This window comes from Pristiophorus japonicus, unplaced genomic scaffold (assembly GCF_044704955.1).
Source record: "Pristiophorus japonicus isolate sPriJap1 unplaced genomic scaffold, sPriJap1.hap1 HAP1_SCAFFOLD_236, whole genome shotgun sequence".
In the NCBI taxonomy this organism is placed as follows: Eukaryota; Metazoa; Chordata; class Chondrichthyes; family Pristiophoridae; genus Pristiophorus; species Pristiophorus japonicus.
The window spans coordinates 929,175-945,360 of record NW_027252079.1 but is presented as its reverse complement, the minus strand read 5'-3'; the positions used below and the strand labels follow the sequence as shown (position 1 = coordinate 945,360).

Sequence of the window (16,186 nt, the reverse complement as noted above, 5' to 3'; positions counted from 1 at the left end):
CAAAAAGGCAGAATTAGAGGCGAGCAGATATCTCAGCGGTTGTGGGGCTGGGGGAGATTACAGAGATAGGGAGGGGCGAGGCCAGGGAGGGATCTGAAAACAAGCATGAACATTTTGAAATCGAGGTGTTGCTTAACCAGGAAGAATGTAGGTCAGCAATGTTTCCCCAGCATTCTAGGCACACTGGCCTTCCCTCGTTCACCTGGACCTTGCTGGCTGCGATATTTCATCCTGCGACCTCGCTTCCACTTGCTTCTGCAAAAAAAAAACAAAAGGAAAAATAGCACCGCTCTGTGAGAGGTCTTCCCTCCACAGCTCAAACTTAGGTTATATGGATTACATTTCCCTTCCTGAATGCTTGAGCAGCAACTCCTATCTATTTAGATAGTCAATTTTATTTTCACACAAACCTATGTCCAGCCTTTGTGATTGAACAATACAAAAGGTATCTGCAATGTGTTTGCTGCAAGTTCTTTATCTTCCCTCTCGAGCAATCTGTCGTGGAAGATAACACATGATTCCAAATCATTCATTCCAGGCATTTTTTTCAAAAAGTCTTACATTCAATTTTGTCACCGTGCTGTGGTATTCAAGATCCATTACTGCAGATAAGAAGTTGAACATAACTGGAGTTCTTCTTTTTGTTCCAGCAAAGATCAAGGTCGTTTACACCTTGAAGTTATTGCCATAGTAAAGGACCCTCTCGGTAACTTTGCACCATCATCATCATCATCATCATCATAGACAGTCCGTCGAAATGAAGATGACTTGTTTCTATGCCGAAAAGGGATGAGTTCACAGGTTTTTCAATGAAGGACCTAATATTCTGGATCCCAAACTACATCCTGAAGGGTGGAAGATGCCTGTGCATGGATTTTTTTAATGTGTGGTTGCACACCAGCCACCCCTACTATTCCAACTGCTCGCCCCAACCCCTCCTCCACACCCTCACCCCAAGCCCCCTCACCCCAACCCCCCTCACCCCAACCCCCCTCACCCCAAACCCCTCACCCCAACCCCCTCACCCCAACCCCTCCTTCACTCCCTGACCCCAACCTCTCCTTCACCCCCTCACCCCAACCCCTCCTTCACTCCCTCACTCCAACCCCCCTCACCCCAACCACCCTCATCCCAATCCCTCCTTCACTCCCTCACCCCAACCCCCCTCACCCCAACCCCTCCTTCACTCCCTCACCCCAACCCCCCTCACCCCAACCCCTCCTTCACCCCCTCGCCCCAACCCCCCTCACCCCAACCCCTCCTTCACTCCCTCACCCCAACCCCCCTCGCCCCAACCCCCTCACCCCAACCCCTCCTTCACTCCCTCACCCCAACCCCCCTCACCCCAACCCCTCCTTTAATCCCTCACCCCAACTCCCCTCACCCCAACTCCCCTCACCCCAACTCCCCCCCTTCACCCCCTCACCCCAACCTCTCCTTCACCACCTCACCCCAACCTTCACCCGCTCACCCCAACCCCCCTCACTCCAACCCCCCTCACCCCAACCCCTCCTTCACCCCCTCGCCCCAACCCCCCTCACCCCAACCCCCCTCACTCCTACTCTGCAACCCCCCTCACCCCAAGCCCCCTCACATCAAACTCTCCTTCACCCCAACCCCTATTTCACACATACAATTTCATTTTGCCCATCACATCGACCAATGATCCACACTGGAGGTAAATATCAGGAGCTTCTGTGTGATGGTGAGGTGATCACTGGACAATAAAGCTCAGAGACTGGTGGGGGGCTCCTCATTATCCTCGGTGTGATTTAATCCTCTTTCCCACTGAATACTGCGGACAGACATGGTCACCTTGGTAACAGAATGCTCAGTGTGACATCACTTTCTAAACAAGACCACACAAGGTAATGGGTTATCAATAAATAGTAAAGATATTAAACAGTCTGCAATTACATTGGAAATAAAATGCTGGAAAATAATTGGTGAAGATAATTTATCTCTGGAATTGACTAGCAAACATTAAAAATTATGTGCTCTGTATACACAAACACTATATATAAAGAAAAAAAATATGCTATATATATATATATATATATATATGCTATGATATATATATAGATTTTGTGTGCTCATTTCAGTTGTTCTGTGTAACCTGATGCAATCAACATTCTATGATCTTTAGCCCATCCGGTGGTGCTTGGTGGATCAGGATATAAAGAGACCGCGCGCTGTTCCTCCTCCCACTGCCTGGGGGAATGGGGCAGATATTTTCAGGGACAGGGACTCCCCTTTCTCTGCCTCATTATAGTTAAAAGGACAGTCCAGTTTATCTTGGGTTGTCAGAGGACTTCACTAACACAGCTCCCATCAACAGTCGCTCCTTTCTGTACTGTGCAGTGATTGTAAAGCTGTCTATTTCAGTGACTTGAGCCTTTCTAAAATGTCTCACTGTGTTTGATGATCCACTTGCATAATTTGGAAAGATTTCAGAATTGTGCAGTGTGACGAAGGTGTTGGTTAAAGGCGGAGTCAAATTTGTTTCAAAATATTCTGTTCCAACCCTCCCCCAACCCCCCAAATTTTAGAACACTGCAATACTGACTGGGAAGTTCCCAAGTTCGATTCATGATCTGGGCTGTGAGTTGACCTCAGCCAAGGCAGCAGTTCAGGGATTAAAATTGTCCTCAGTACCACTGGGCTAAATATGAGTAAAAATCAGTCAGTGTCCCTACTGTTCATACCGATCCAGTGACCTCAACTGGGAAGTGCGTGGATGTCATTTGAGGACAGGATTTGAGGCTGTGATGCCTACCACAGTGGAAATCCTGCTGGCACCCATCGAGTCGACTGACGGTGAGGCTTTAGAGGTTAACTAATGTCTGTGGAATTGCACACAACCAGATTCAGCATTTTCTGGAGATAATAAATCTCAGACGATGAAAGGAATGTTTAATTTAGACAGTGAGGATGGAGGGAGAGTGTCTAGAATAAGGAATTTACAGCTTAGGAGGGACAGGAGGGGACAGAATGTTGTGTAGAATCTAGATATGTCTGTTCTGAATTTCTATCCTGTATTTAAAGTAACAATATTTGTAAGCACCATTTATTTGCAGGGTATTAGAAGGGGAGGATCTGCAGCTGGGAAACTCAAACCAAACATTGCGTCAAGATTTGACAGATTCCCGGATTAATCAAGATCACCTTATCATCAGCTTTTGTAAAAACACCAATCACAGTGGGGAGAAACAGGACACATGTTGTGTGTATGGATGCACCTTCAACCAATCGTTCAGCCTGTGAGACTCGTGTACCCACCTGACTCAACACTGTAAATGTGGGGACAGTGGGAATGGATTCTGTTGCACATGGAAAGTGATTCAGTCACTCATCTCACCAATAGACAGTTGAGGAATTAGATAACAGACTTTCTCCTGTAAATATAGAGCTGTTTTTTTGGGCCGTAATGTGTTTACTTATTCATCTTGTTGACTCTAAATCTTTGCCAATTATTTGATGTGATTGGTTTACATGTACGTATTTTAAAAAATATGTTTGCTGAGTGGATTCAAATACAAATTGAAACCAGGTTTGCAGGCGTGATGCTCCATTCACACATCGAAGGTAAGAGAGATGCTGTGGGGCACACGCTAAGTCCAGTACCTGAAGGTGATTAACAGACTGGGTTTTATGTTTAGTGATCCTGGGCGTGTTACCAACACCTTCCCTGGATACCAAGGCTAGGAGAGGCACTCTGGAAGGTATGGGAAACTGGGACTTGCCCCTGAGAGTAACCGAAGGTATAAGAACTGAAATAATCCAGAGTTAGAGAGGAGATACGGCACAAAATGGAGCAGTCAGTAACAGGATGTCAATTCGTCTCTTATTTTGGAGTCATCAAATATCGACACACTCTGTTATTTGAAATATCAAAATATTAAACTCCAGCCCAGTTATAGGGGTTATTAACATCAGCAGAAACAATCCCCAACTGACAGAATGAACATGATTCAGTTAGGATGTGATTAACAGCAGCAGTAACAGTAGAAACCAACCCCTGCAGCCACTTGTGAACTTGCTGGTGTTTCAGCAGGTCGGATGAATGAGTGAATCCCTTCCCACACTCAGTGCAGGTGAACAGCCTCTCCCCAGTGTGACCGAAACGATGCATTGCCAGCTTATAAGTTGGGTTCAGTTCTGCCCCCACTGTGCGCAGAGTGAGAATAAACTAAATGAGCTGCTGATTTTCTCTGCTGGCCCAATAGGGTGAGCCCATGTTGGTCCAATAGGGTGAGCCCATGCTGGCCCAATAGGATGAGCCCGGGCTGGCCCAATAGGGTGAGCAAGGGCTGGCCCAATAGGGTAATGTAATGACCAGAACTGTGTGAGTACTCCAGCTGTGTCCTAACTTGTGTTTTACACACTTCTAGCATAACCTCCAGAGGGAGATGGGAGTCTGGAACTTACTGCCTGAAAGAATAGTAGAGGCAGAAACCGTCATCGCATTTACAAAAGTACTTGGATATGCACTGGAAGTGTGTTAACCTACAGGGCGATGGACCAAGAGCTGGAAAGTGTGATTAGGCTGGATAGCTCTTTTTCGGCCGCACAGACATGATGGGCCGAATGGCCTCATTCTGTGTCATAAACTGCAATGATTCCATGTCACCAATTCTCTCCTGTCTGAAAAAAATAACCCCACAGTCACTGACACCAATCCTCTCCTGTCTGATATAAACCAACCCCACAGTCACTGACACCAATCCCCTCCTGTCTGATATAAACCAACCTCACAGTCACTGACACCAATCCCCTCCTGTCTGATATAAACCAACCCCACAGTCACTGACACCAATCCCCTCCTGTCTGATGTAAACCAACCCCACAGTCACTGACACCAATCCCCTCCTGTCTGATATAAACCCACCCCAGTCACTGACACCAATCCCATCCTGTCTGATATAATGTTGTGAAAGACAGTGGAAGGCCAGAAGATTGGGAATTTTTTAGAAAGCAGCAAAGGACGACAAAAAAATGATAAAGACAGAAAAGATAGCATAAGAACAAACTAGCAAGAAATATAAAAACAGACAGTAAGAGCATTGACAGGTATATAAAAAGGAAATGAGTAGCTAAAGTAAACATTGGTCCCTTAGAGGATGAGACTGAAGAATTAATAACGGGAAACACGGAAATGGCAGAGATTTTGAACAAATATTTTGTATTCTTCTTCACGGTAGAGGACACTAAAAATATCCCATAATCAAGGAGCTATTGCGGTGGTGAGGGTGGGGTGAGGGGGGACTTAAAACAGTCACTATCACTAGAGATAAAGTACTCAGCAAACAAATGGGACTAAAGGTGGACAAATCCCCTGGACCTGATGGCATGCATCCTAAGGTCTTAAAAGAAGTGGCTGCAGAGATAGTGGATGTACTGGTTGTAATCTACCAAAATTACCTGAATTCTGGAGAGGTCCCAGCAGACTGGAAAACTTCAAATGTAACACCCGTATTCAAGTAAGGAGGGAGGCAGAGATCAGGAAACCATAGACCAGTTAGCCTACCATCGGTCATTGGGAAAATACTGGAATCCATCATTAAGGAATTAGTAGCAGGACATTTAGAAAATCATGTTGCAGTCAAGCAGAGTCAGCATGGTTTTATGAAAGGGAAATCATGGTTAATAAATTTGCTGGAGTTGCTTGGCGATGTAATGAGCAGAGTGCATAAAGGAATACCAGTTGAAGTTGTATATTTGCATTTCCAGAAAGCATTCGATAAGGTGCCACACAAAAGGTTACTGCACAAGCTAAGAGCTCACGGGATTGGGGGTAATATATCAGAATGGATAGAGGATTGGCTAAGTAACAGAAAACAGAGAGTCGGTATAAATGGGTCGTTTTCTGGTTGGCAAATTGTAACTAGTGATGTGCTGCAGGGATCAGTGCTGGGACCTCAACTATTTACAATTTATATTAATGACTTGGATGAAGGGACCAAGTGTAACACAGTCAAATTTGCTGATGATACAAAGATAGGTGGGAAACCAAGTTGTGAGGAAGATGCAAATAATCTAGAAAGGGATATGGATAGGATAATGAGGTACCAACGATTTAGGTAAAAAAATGGGATGAGGTCCAACAAGCTAAATTTAGGGAGCTAGGAGTTAAATTAAAAAATAGGACCTCAAAGGTAGTAATCTCAGGATTGTTACCAGTGCCACATGCTAGTCAGAGTAGAAATAGCAGGATAGTTAAGATGAATAAGTTTCTTGAGGAATGGTGCAAGAGGGAGGGATTTAAATTCCTGGGACATTGGAACCGGTTCTGGGGGAGGTGGGACCAATACAACCGGTCTGCACCTGGGCAGGACCGGAACTGATGTCCTAGGGGGAGTGTTTGCTCGTGCTGTTGGGGTGGGTTTAAACTAATACAGCAGGGAGATGGGAACCTATGCAGGGAGACAAAGGGAAGTAAAATGGGGGCAGAAGCAAAAGGTAGAAAGTAGATAGGGAAAAGTGGACGGCAGAGAAATCAAAGGCAAAAATCAAAAAGGGCCACATTACAACATAATTCTAAAAGCACAAAGAGTGTTAAAAAAACAAGCCTGAAGACTGTGTCTCAATGTGAGGAGCATTCATAATAAGGTGCAGATAGCTGTTAACGGATATGATGTAATTGGGATTACGGAGACATGGCTCCAGGGTGACCAAGGCTGGTAACTCAACATCGAGGGGTATTCCATATTCAGGAAGGATAGACAGAAAGGAAAAGGAGATGGGGTAGTGTTGCTGGTTAAAGAGGAGATTAACGCAATAGTAAGAAGGATATTAGCTTGGATGATATGGAATCTGTATCGGTAGAGGTGCAGAACATCAAAGGGCAGAAAACGCGAGTGGGTCTTGTGTACAGACCACCAAACAGTAGTTGGGAGGTTGGGTATGGCATCAAACAGGAAATTAGGGATGCGTGCAATAAAGGTACAGCAGTTATCATGAGTGATTTTAATCTACATATAGATTGGGCTAACCAAACTGGTAGCAATACAGTGGAGGAGGATTGCCTGGAGTGTATAAGGGATGGTTTTCTCGACCAATATGTCAAGGATCCAACTGGAGAGCTGGCCATCCTAGACTGGGTGTTGTGTAATGAGAGAGGATCAATTAGCAATCTTGTTGTGCGAGGCCCCTTGGGGAAGAGTGACATTAATATGGTAGAATTCTTCATTAGAATGGATAGTGACACAGTTAATTCAAAGACTAGTGTCCTGAACTTTCAGAAAGGTACCTTCGATGGTATGAGACATGAATTGGCTAGGATAGACTGGTGAATGATACTTAAAAGGTTGACGGTGGATAGGCAATGGCGGACATTTAAAGATCACATGGATGAACTTCAACAATTGTATCCTTGTCTGGTGTAAAAATAAAACGGGAAAGGTGGCTCAACCGTGGCTAACAAAGGAAATTAGGGATAGTGTTAAATCCAAAGAAGAGGCATATAAATTAGACAGAAAAAGCAGCACACCGGAGGACTGGGAGAAATTTAGAACTCAGTAGAGGAGGACAAAGGGTTTTATTCGGAGGTGGGAAAATCATCATCATAGGCAATCCCTCGAAACGAGGATGACTTGCTTCCATGCCAAAAAAGGATGAGTTCACAGGTATTTCAATAAAGGACCTAATATTCCAGGTCCCGAACTACATCCTGAAGGGAGGAAGATGCCTGTGCATGGATTTTTTTAATGTGTGGTGGCTGTTGCACAGAAGCCACCACACGGGCTTGACAGAGCTAGGTCTTGGTCCAGTGGCAAGGATTAACCAGGACGACTGAAGACCAGCTCTGTTGCATGGATCTAGTGCACACACATATTGCAGTGTGGGCTGGCCCGTGCTGCCCCTGGGCCCCTGGCCCCGAACTCACACCTCTCCTGGGCCCCAATCACGTCCCTCCACAGTCTCTCGCCGCTCCTTCGCCCCAACCTCACCGCTCCTGCTGCACTGACCCACGGTCCAATCATCAACCTGGACCTTGATGACGTCACTCTTTGCTGCCTTTGCAGCTCGCGCTGCTCCCTGAAGCTGCATGCCTCCACGCTGTTCCCTGGGCCACACGCTGCTCCTTTTATGGCCCCGACCTGCCATAACATATCCCGATCTTCCAATATAACACGGACAGGATATCCTGTCATTTATCACATTGCTGTTTGTGGGAGCTTGCTGTGTTCAAATTGGCTGCTGCGTTTTCCACATTACAACAGTGACTACACTCCAAAAGTACTTCATTGGCTGTTTTGAGACGTTTGGTGGACATGAAAGGCGCTATATCAATACAAGTCTTTCTTTCCTAATACAAAAGCAAAATACTGCAGATGCTGAAATCTGAAATAATAACAAACTGCTGGAAATCTCAGCAGTTCAGGCAACATCTGAGAGAAGGAATAGAGTATGAGAGGAAGCTTGCAGAATACATAAAAACTGACTGCAAAAGCTTCTATAGATATGTGAAGAGAAAAAGATTATTGAAAACAAACATAGGTTGCTTCTAGTCAGAATCAGGTGAATTTATAATGGGGAACAAAGAAATGGCAGACCAATTGAACAAATACTTTGGTCTATCTTCACTAAGGAAGACACAAATAACCTTTCATAAATATTAGGGGCCCGAGGGTCTAGCGAGAAGGGGGAACTGAAGGAAATCCTGATTAGTCAGGACATTTTGTGATGGAAATTGGTGGGATTGAAGGCCGATAAATCCCCAGGGCCTGATAGTCTGCATCTCAGAGTACTTAAGGAAATGGCTCTCGAAATAGTGGATGCATTGGTGGTCATTTTCCATCATTCTATCGACTCTGAATCAGTTCCTATGGATTTAAGGGTAGTGAGTGTAATAACACTTTTTTTACAAGGGAGAGAGAAAACAGGGAATTATAGATCGGTTAGCCTGACATCAGTAGTGGGGAAAATGTTGGAATCAATTATTAAAGATGTAATAGCAGCGCATTTGGAAAGCAGTGACAGGATCGGTCCAAGTCAGCATGGATTTATGAAAGGGTGGTCAAGGGAGAACCAGTAGATGTGGTGTATTTGGACTTTCAAAAAGCTTTTGACAAGGTCCCACAAAAGAGATTAGTGTGCAAAATTAAAGCACATGGTATTGGGGGTAATGTATTGACGTGGTTGGCAGACAGGAAGCAAAGAGTAGGCATAAATGGGTCCTTTTCAGAATGGCAGATAGTGACTAGTGAGGTACCGCAAGGTTCAGTGCTGGGACCTCAGCTATTTACAATATACATTAATGATTTAGATGAAGGAATTGAATGTAATCTCTCCAAGTTTGCAGATGACACTAAGCTGGGTGGCAGTGTGAGCTGTGAGGAGGATGCTAAGAGGTTGTAGGGTGGCTTGGACAGGTTGCATGAGTGGGCAAATGCATGGCAGATGCAGTATGATGTAGATAAATGTGAGGTTATCCACTTTGGTGGCAAAAACATGAAGGCAGAATATTATCTGTGGTGACAGATTAGGAAAAGGGGAGGTGCATCGAGACCTGGGTGTCATGGTACATCAGTCATTGAAAGTTGGCATGCAGGTACAGCAGGCAGTGAAGAAGGCAAATGGCATGTTGGCCTTCATAGCGAGAGGATTTGAGTATAGCAGTGAGGTCTTACTGCAGTTCTACAGGGCCTTGGTGAGGCCACACCTTGAATATTGTGTAGTTTTGGTCTCCTAGTCTGAGTATGGACATTCTTGCTATTGAGGGAGTGCAGCGAAGGTTCACCAGACTGATTCCTGGGATGGCAGGACTGACATATGAAGAAAGACTGGATCGACTAGGCTTATATTCACTGGAATTTAGAAGAATGAGAGGGGATCTCATGAAAACATATAAAATTCTGACGGGATTTGACAGGTTAGATGCAGGAAGAATGTTCCGGATGTTCAGGAAGTCCAGAACCAGGAGTCACAATCTAAGGATAAGGGGTAAGCCAATTAAGACTGAGATGAGAAGAAACTTCTTCACTAAGAGAATTGTGAACCTGTGGAATTCTCTACCACAGAAAGTTGTTGAGGCCAGTTCGTTAGATATATTCAACAGGGGATTAGATGTGGCACTTACAGCTAAAGGGATCAAGGGGTATGGGGAGAAAGCATTGAATGGTGGTGCAGGCTCGAAGGGCTGAATGGCCTACTCCTGCACCTATTTTCTATGTTTCTGTGAGCGAGCAAAAATCTGGCAGTTGGACTATAACGTGGTAAAATGTCAGGTTATCCCCTTTGGTAGAAAAAAGATAAAACAAAATGATTATTTAAATGAGGACTATTGCAAAATGCTGTGGTACAGAGGGATCTGGAGGTTCTTGTACCTGAAACTCAAAAAGTTAGTATGGAAGTACAGCAAGTAATCAGGAAGGCAAATGGAATGCTGGCCTTTATTGCAAGGGGGGTGGAGTATGAAAGTAGGGGATTGCTACACCAGATGGGAGGGGCAACATTTAGGGACACGGATTCCCCACCAATTCCCATTCCCCTTCTTTCTGGTGGATAATGGAGGGGCCACTGTGTGTAATGTGCAAGTCAATAAGAATTGTCAGCAAGCTCTTTCTACTTGGACATTTTATTCAGTAGAAACTTTCACACACTATTGCAGATTTTGTACCAAAAATCAATTTAGGATTAAAGTAAAAGTTCATAATTTTATTGCAAACTAACTTTCTGTTGAGAGTTGCTGAATTAAGGGGAAAGATAACCCACAGCGTTTCATAAATGGACACTGTAGCCCCAAGAACACAATCAGCAATATATCCAGAATATTAAAGTCCAGCCCAGTTATAGGGTTATTAACATCAGCAGAAACAAACCCCAACTGTCAGAATGAACATGGTTCAGTCGGGATGTGATTAACAGCAGCAATAACAGCAGATTCCAACCCCTGCAGTCACTTGTGAACTCGCATGTGTATCAGCAGGGTGGATGACCGAATGAATCCCTTCCCACACTCAGAGCAGGTGAACGGCCTCTCCCCAGTGTGAACTCGCTGGTGTTTCAGCAAGTCAGATGACTGAGTGAATCCCTTCCCACACTCAGAGCAGGTGAACGGCCTCTCCCCAGAGTGAACTCGCTGATGTTTCAGCAGTTGGGATGAACAAGTGAATCGCTTCCCACACTCAGAGCAGGTGAACGGCCTCTCCCCAGTGTGAACTCGCTGGTGTTTCAGCAGTTGGGATGAACAAGTGAATCCTTTCCCACACTCAGAGCAGGTGAACGGCTTCTCCCCAGTGTGAACTCGCTGGTGATTTACAAGGTTGTGTGACACATTGAATCCTTTCCCACACTCAGGGCAGGTGAACGGTCTCTCCCCAGTGTGAAGTCGCTGGTGTGTCAGTAGGTTGGATGATGTAGTGAATCCCTTCCCACACTTTGAGCAGGTGAATGGCCTCTCCCCAGTGTGAACTCGCTGGTGTGTCAGCAGGTTGGATGATCGAGTGAATCCCTTCCCACACTCAGGGCAGGTGAACGGTCTCTCCCCAGTGTGAACTCGCTGGTGTGTCAGCAGGTGGGATGACTGAGTAAATCTCTTCCCACACTCAGAGCAGGTGAATGGCCTCTCTCCAGTGTGAACTCGCTGGTGTATCCGCAGGATGGATGAACATGTGAATCCCTTCCCACACTCAGAGCAGGTGAACGGTCTCTCATCGGTGTGAGCTCACCGGTGAGCTACAAGTTGGGATGACCCAGTGAATCCCTTCCCACACTCTGAGCAGGTGAACGGCCTCTCCCCAGTGTGACTGCGTCGATGAATTTCCAGCTCCGACGGTGATCTGAATACCTTCCCACAGTCACCACATTCCCACGGTTTCTCCAAGGTGCGCGTATCCTTGTGACTCTCCATGGTTGGACGATGGGTTGAAGCCTCGCCCACGCACACAACACGTTTACAGTTTCTCCGCACTGTGAATGGTGCGATGATTTTTCAGGCTGTGTAACTGGTTAAAGCTCTTTCCACAGGCAGTGCACTGGAACACTCACTCAGGTGTGTGTGTCTCGGTGCTTTTCCAGTCACACTGATGTTTGAAATCTTTTCCCACAGAGAGAACAGACAAACATTTCTCCTTCCACTTTCAAAGGCCGATGATATTCAGGTCCTGATGAATGGAGTGACCGTGTCAGATCTTGATGTGATGTGATGTTTGGTTTGTGTTTCCTGTCTGAAAATCTCCCCTTCTAATATTCTGTAAAAGGAGATAACAAAACTCATCGCTGTCAGTACAAGACAGAAATTCAGGATAGACACATCTAGTTTCCATGGAATATTCTTTCCTCTCTTGTTCTTCCAAAGCTGTAAATCCCTGTCCCACACATTGTCCCCCTTGTTGTGCTGAAATCCAAACCTATCTCACATTTCTAGACCGTTTCTCCTCCACTCCCATTTTTCACCACCAATTCTGGCTGGGTTCAGGTCTACACTCACTGGTTCCCATCCCTCTCCACCCCTGAAGGTGCTGACTCTGTCTGGGTTCAGTTCTACCCTCACTGGTTCCCCTCCCTCTCCACCCCTGAAGGTGCTGACTATGGCTGGACCCAGTTCCACATTCACTGGTTTCCCTCCCTCTCGTCCCCTAAAAGTGCTGACTCTAGCTTTAAGGAACAGGGTGAATGAAGGGAAACCAGTGGATGTGGTGTATTTGGACTTACAGAAGATATTTGACAAGGTGCCACATAAAAGGTTACCGCACAAGATAAAAGTTCACGGGGTTGGGGGGTAATATATTCGCATGAATGGAGGATTGGTTAAGTAAAACAAAACAGAGATTCGGGATAAATTCTCGGGTTGGCAATCAGTAACTAGTGGGGTGCTGCAGGAATCAGTGTTGGGACCCCAACTATTTACAATCTAGATGAACGAATTGGATGAAGGGACTGAGTGTAATGTAGCCAAGATGGGAGGAAATGCAATGTGCGAGGACACAAAAAACCTGAAAAAAGACATAGACAGGCTAAGTGAGTGGGCAAAAATTTGGCAGATGGAGTATAATGTTGGAAAGTGTGAGGTTATGCAGTTTGGTAGAAAAAGATTTGAAGAGCATGTTATTATTTAAATGGAGAAAAATGTGCAGTACAACGGGACCTGGGGAGTCCTGCTGCATGAAACATTAGTGTGCAGGTACAGCAAGTGAACAGGAAGGCCAATGGAATCTTGACCTTTATTGCAAAGAGGATGGAGTATAAAAACATTGAAGTATTGCTACAGTTATACGGGGTATTGGTGAGGCCACACCTGGAATACTGAGTACAGTTTTGGTTTCCATATCTAAGAAAGGATATGCTTGCTTTGGAGGCAGTTCAGAGAAGGTTCACAAGGTTGATTCCGGAGATGAGGGGGTTAACTTATGAGGAAAGGTTCAGAAGGTTGGGCCTCTACTCATTGGAATTCAGACGAATGAGAGGAGATCTTATTGAAACGTATAAGATTATGAGGGGGCTTGACAAGGTGGATGCAGAGAGAATGTTTCAACTGATAGGGGAGACTAGAACTAGAGGGCATAATCTTAGAATAAGAGGCCGCCCATTTAAAACTAAGATGAGGAGAAATTTCTTCCCTCAAAGGGATGTAAATCTGTGCAATTTGCTGCCTCAGAGAGCTGTGGAAGCTGGGTCATTGAATAAATTTAAGACAGAGATAGACAATTTCTTAACTGATAAGGGAATAAGGGGTTAGGGGGAGCAGACAGAGAAGTGGACCTGAGTCCATGATCGGCTCAACCATGATCGTATTAAATAGTGGAGCAGACTCGAGGGGCCATATGGCCTACTCCTGCTATTATTTCTTATATTCTTATGCTGACTCTGTCTGGGTTCAGTTCTGCACTCACTGGTTCCCCTCCTCCCCTCCCCTGATGGTGCTGACTCTGGCTGGGTTCAGTTCTACACTCACTGGTTCCCCAGCCTCTGCTTCCTTGATGGTGCGGACACTAGCTGGGTTCAGTTCTTCAATCACACTTTCCCATCCTCTGCTCCCTAAAGGTGCTGACTGTGGCTGGATTCAGTTCTGCACTCACTGGTTCCCCTCCCCTGATGGTGCTGACTCTGGCTGGGTTTAATTCTACAATAACTGGTTTCCTCTCCCTCTCCTCCTCTGAAGTGCTGGCTAACTTAGATCTGGTCCTGTGTAATGAGATAGGATTAATAAACAATCTCCGAATAAAGGAGCACCTTGGAATGAGTGATCATAGCATGGTTGAATTTCAAATTCAGATGGAGAGCGAGAAATTTGGATTTCAAACCAGCGTTCTAAGCTTAAATGATGGAGACTACATAGGTATGAGGGCAGATTGGGCAAAGGTGGACTGGGAAAATAGATTAAAGTGTAGGACGGTTAAATTGTAGGGCCAAATTACAGCAAAATTCTAAAGGGGCAAAGTGTGTTCAAAAGACAAGCCTGAAGGCTCTGTGCCTCACGCGACGAGTATTCGGAATAAGGTGGACGAATTAACTGTGCAGATAGCTGTTAATGGATATGATGTAATTGACATCACGGAGACATGGCTCTCGGGTGACCAAGGCTGGGAACTCAACATCCAGGGGTATTCAACATTCAGGAAGGATAGATAGAATGGAAAAGGAGGTGGGGTGGCGTTGCTGGTTAAAGAGAAAATTAACGCAATAGTAAGGAAGGACATTAGCTTGGATGATGTGGAATTAGTATGGATGGAGCTACGGAATACCAAAGGGCAGAAAACACTAGTGGGAGTTATGTAAAGAACACCAAACAGTAGTAGTGAGGTTGGGGACAGCATCAAACAAGAAATTAGGGATGCGTGCAATAAAGGTACAGCAATTATCATGAGCGATTTTAATCTGCATATTGATTGGGCTAACCAAACTGGTTGCAATGCGGTGGAGGAGGATTTCCTGGAGTCTTTTACAGATGGTTTTCTAGACCAATATGTCGAGGAACCAACCAGAGGGCTGGCCATCCGAGACTGAATGATGTGTAATGAGAGAGGACTAATTAGCAATCTTGTTGTGCGAGGCCCGTTGGGGAAGATTGAGCATAATATGGTAGAATTCTTTATTAAGATGGAGAATGACACATTTTTGAGCGATAAGGGAGTAGAGGGTTATGTGGAGCAGATGGGGAATTGGAGCCGAGTCCATAATCGGATCAGCCATGATCTTATTGAATGGGGAGCAGACTCAAGGGTTTCAAATGCTCCTTTTTCTTATGTTCAAGAGTTTCCCCTCCACTCCCAGTTTTCACCACCGATTCTGGCTGCGTTGAGTTCCCCACTCACTGGTTCTCCTCCCCTGAAGGTGCTGACTCTGGCTGGGTTCAGTTCCAGACACTGACATCATTCACTTTGTTCCTGCACCAACATGGCTGCGCATGTGCTGTGCTACTCACTGAATATCGATGGCGGACCGTTGAACCTGACTTCCTACACAAACATGGCCGCCGTTAACCTGGGCCTGTGACCGGGAGAAAGCCCCGAAGCTGCAACCGACGATATTCCGGTTATTATTCCGGGCTTGCGGCGGGCACCGGTTGTTTATGAAGCCTCTCCGGCTCTCCGCTGGTTCATTACTCCGCTCCGTCCCGCTGAAAAGGACACTTCTCAACAGCCTGTCCAAAACTTGTTGCCTTCGCCATTACCCGCACCGCGCATGCTCCTAGGGCCCCACACCTACCGCCAGGACCCGCGCCTGCGCACTGAGCTCCCGTAGTCTGGGTGCAGCACATTCTTCCCCGCGCGGTATGCTGGGTACATAAGACCATGAGAAATAGGAGCAGGAGTCGGCCCTCCGGCCTCCCGAGCCTGCTCCCCATTCAATAAGATTATAGCTGATCTGATCATAGAGTCAGCTCCACTTCCCAGGCTCCCCAGAGCCCTTTACTCCCTTATCGCTCAAAAATCTGTCTATCTCCGCCTTAAATATATTCAATGAACCAGCCGCCACTGCTCACTGGGGCAGAGAATTCCACAGATTTACAACCCTCTGAGAAAAGAAATTCCTCCTCATCTCAGTTTTAAATGGGCTGAGGAGAAAGGCTGCATTTGTGAATAGAACAGGATTTACTGTGATTGCATTGGGTATTGAACCATGTTCATTCTGGCAGCTCTTGTTCGTTTCTGATGATCATAATAACCCCTATATCTGAGCTGGAAATTAATACCCTGCATAAATTTTGAATAAATTATCTGTGTTTCAAATATTTGATTGC

At 45.6% G+C, this 16,186-nt stretch overlaps 1 pseudogene; it reads right to left on the bottom strand.

Moving 5' to 3' along the window:
- Positions 1-10,577: 10,577 nt before the first annotated feature.
- Positions 10,578-15,591, bottom strand: LOC139245791 (zinc finger protein 551-like; annotated as a pseudogene).
- Between the last annotated feature and the right edge of the window lie 595 nt (positions 15,592-16,186).